Here is a 4,104-nt window from a genome sequence, read left to right as displayed (position 1 = left end):
CTTCAATGGAAACAGTAATAAACAACCATCACTTTCTTTATAGACTACATATGATGAATAATGATCTAAACATGTTGAATCAAGACCTGACTGGGAGAGACTGGTGATTTAATTGAGGTATTGAACCTTGGCAATTGTGTTTTTACTTTTTAGCAGTTAAACATTCTTGGGGCTTTGAGTTCCATTTTCTCAAGGCTCAGAGGTTTCTGCTCTTTTCTGGGAACTACTGTCATTCACTTTGATGTCCTGATAGTTTAAGACTGTCTGCAGTCATTAATAGGCCTGCAAGGACTGACTAGTGGTTGACGAAAGCTTGGATTTCCACAGAAGTGCAAAGCCTGTCATTCACAGAGTTCTTCACATCCTCAGTCTGGCCCATGCATGATTGTTTATTAAGTATTTTGGCTAATTTGATTATTTCATCTACCAAAAAGAGCATAGTACACTCAGCTCTGTTTAACACATTTTTATCATATCTAGATTTACATTTTCTGAAGGAAATATCAATACTTAAGGTAAGCTTAGGTTTTAGACTTTGGTTCTGGGCAAATTAAGTTCTGCATCAGAGCCACTTTTGCCATCATGACGCACAGTACGTGTCTCGATGGCACACAAGAATCAACACAGAATCACTTTGCAGTGCAAGGATTGTATAAATGGTTATATAAAGTGCATTCATAAAGTATTCAGACCCCTACATTTTTTCTACATTTTTTTATGTTGCAGCCTTATGCTAAAATGCTTTAAATTATCGATTTATTTTCACATCAATCTACACTCCATACACCATAATGACAAAGAACAAAACATATTTTTGATAACTTTGCAAATTTATTAAAAATAAAAAACTGAAAAATTACATTGACAATTATTCAGACCCTTAACTCAGTGCTTAGTTGAAGCACCTTTGGCAGTGATTACAGCCTCAAGTCTTTTTGGGTATGATGCGACAAGCTTTGCACACCTGGATTTGGGGATTTTCTGTCATTCTTCACTGCAGATCCTCTCAAGCTCTGTTAGGTTGGATGGGGATCATCAGTGGACAGCCATTTTCAGGTCTCTCCAGAGATGTTCGATTGGGTTAAAGTCCGGTGCTCTGGCTGGGCCACTCAAGGACATTCACAGATTTGTCCCTAAGCCACTCTTGCATTGTCTTGGCTGTGTGCTTAGGGTCATTGTCCTGTTGGAAGGTGAACCTTTAGCCCAGTCTGAGGTCCTGATCGCTCTGGACCAGGTTTTCATTAAGGTTATCTCTGTATTTTGCTGCATTCAGCTTTCCTTCAACCCTGACCAGTCCCCCAGTCCCTGCTGCTGAAAAACACCCCCACACCATGATGCTACCACCACCATGCTTCACTGTTGGGATGGTACTGTGCAGGTGATGAGCAGTGCCTGGTTTCCTCCAGACATGACGCTTGGAATTGAGGTCAAAAAGTTCAATCTTCGTTTCACCAGACCAGAGAATGTTGTTTCTCACAGTCTGACAGTCTTTTAGGTGCTTTTTTGCAAATTCCAAGTGGGCTTTCATGTGTCTTGCACTGAGGAGAGGCTTCCGTCTGGCCATGGTTGTCCTAAAGTTTATCCCATCTCCGCACATTATCTCTGGAGCTCAACCAGAGTGACCATCGGGTTCTTAACAAGGCCCTTCTCCCCTGATTGCTCAGTTTGGCCGGGCAGCCAGCTCTAGGAAGAGTCCTGGTTGTTCCAAACTTCTTCCATTTAAGAATTATGGAGGTCACTGTGCTCTTGGAAACCTTCAATGCAGCCGAAATTCTTTTGTAACCTTCCCCAGATCTGTGCCTCAACACAATCCTGTCTCTGAGCTCTGCAAGTAGTCCCTTTGACCTCATGGCTTGGTTTTTGCTCTGATATGCATTTTCAGCTGTGAGACCTAATATAGACAGGTGTGTGCCTTCCCAAATCATGTCCAATCAATTGAATTTGCCACAGGTGGACTCCAATCAAAGTGTAGAAAGATCTCAAATATTATCCAGAGAAATGGGATGCACCTGAGCTAAATTTCAAGTGTCATAGCAAAGGGTCTAAATACTTATGTCAATTTGATATTTCAGTTTTTTCTTTTTAATACATTTGCAAAGATATCAAAAATCTGTTTTTTGCTTTGTCATTATGGAGTACGGAGTGTAGATTGATGTGAAAAAAATAAAATAATTTAAAGCATTTTAGCATAAGGCTGCAACATAACAAAATGTAAAAAATGCACTGTATATAAAATATTCTACTCATGTAAGTCAATGGGAGATTTTGAACCTTTAACCGGTAACACTTAGGGTTAAGGTTACATTAGTTATCATTATTTAACAACATTAATTAGCATGAACAATACTTTTACAGCATTTACTGTATAAATCATGGTTTATGTTAAGTTCAATGTATACTAACACATTTTTAAAATCAAAAGATGTATATGTTAACATTAGTTAATGCACTATGAACTAACATAAACTAACAATGAACAATTGTATTTTTATTAACTAACATTAACAAAGATTAATAATACTGTAAAAAAAAAAATGTCATTGTTAGTTCATGATACCAAATGCATTATCTAATGTTAACAAATATTATCTCATTATAAAGTGCTACCCTTTAATCTTAAATGTCTGAAAGTGTGTTACGTGTATGAGAAAAAGCAACAACAAAAACAATAGATAGTACACCTAAGATTGAATGTATCAACACAAAGTTTGAATAGACCCTGTATATTAAAGGAATAGTTTACCCAAAAATGATAATTCTCTCATCATGTACTTACCCCTTTGATGCCTCAAACTTGTATGCCTTTCTTTCTTATATTTCCATATTTTCAAGATGATTGGATAGATGTATGATGTGATTATGCCCATACAATGTAAGTCAATGGAATCCAATACTTTCAAGCTTCAAAAAGGACATAAAGGCAGCATAACCGACTGTACTGTTTAAGAAGACATGGATTAGACCACTTGAGTCATCTGGATTACTTTTATGCTGCCTTTATACCACTTTTAGGAGCTTAAAAGTTTTGTAATAAAATTCAATCTAATAAAGAGGCAAATTATGAAAAAAAGTTTTTTTTCAAAAAGTGGTTTCATTTGGATGTTCATAAACAAATGTTTTTTAAAATGGTCATTTAAATTCAATGTAGTTTCAATATATTAACCAAAAGATTATGTGTTTTTAGACGATGTGATTAAAAGTGTGGACTTTATAGTCTCCTTTACATTGCTTGATATCACATTAACCAACAATGAACATAAAAAATAAAATTAAAAAAAAAGACAATTAAGAAAAAGAAAATGAAGAAAAACTGAACAGTGGGATATATCTCAGATAATCAGACAAAAAGTATTCATGTATTCCTCATTTATACATCTCTTTAGATAAAAGCTTCTGATAAATCAATAAATGTAAATGTAAAAGTAAATGAGTAGTCTGCAATGGGCAGTGGGTGGAGCTTATGTGTATGGATACATGTGGTATTAGAAGGGGAAGGTAACGGAGGGGTAAAACCCATGCCACTCGCCCTAACATCACCCCCTCCTCCTCCTCCTCCTCCCTCCCTCCCTTCTAGACACCCAGCCCTCTCTAGCAGTACACAAAAACCATCTCGAGTGTCCCAGTGCTGCTCTCAGAATCAGACACTGTCATCTTGCTGTGGAATGGAAATAAATAGTGTCTCTTTGATTAGGTCCAGTTGTCAGGACTGCTTCATTATGTGCCGCACCAGGTAGCAGCTGCCGAAGGCTTCTAATCCTCTGGTGTGGAAAGGATCAAGGAGAAGGTGGTGTTCAGTCTCAGCCAGAAAAAAGGACACGTTGGACAGGTACATGACTCTGGGATCATAATCTCCTTCTGTAATGAGGCGTGGGGCTTGTGTCACGCACTTGAAGACTCAGCTTTAGATAACAACAGCAAAAGTGATGGAATTCAGGTCCGGAGGGTTTTGAGAGTTCTTCTCGAAGAAAGACAATTTTGGCTTCATGGAAACATGTCTGTGTCTCTCTAAGAGAGAGCATGATGACTTTTGGCTTCAATAGGGACTTCAGCAACACCACTTTCTCTCATGCTTCTGAATCATTACGGAGGAATCTGCAGGATAAA

This window comes from Myxocyprinus asiaticus, chromosome 37, assembly GCF_019703515.2.
Source record: "Myxocyprinus asiaticus isolate MX2 ecotype Aquarium Trade chromosome 37, UBuf_Myxa_2, whole genome shotgun sequence".
NCBI classification, from domain to species: Eukaryota; Metazoa; Chordata; class Actinopteri; order Cypriniformes; family Catostomidae; genus Myxocyprinus; species Myxocyprinus asiaticus.
This window is presented reverse-complemented; position numbering follows the sequence as displayed.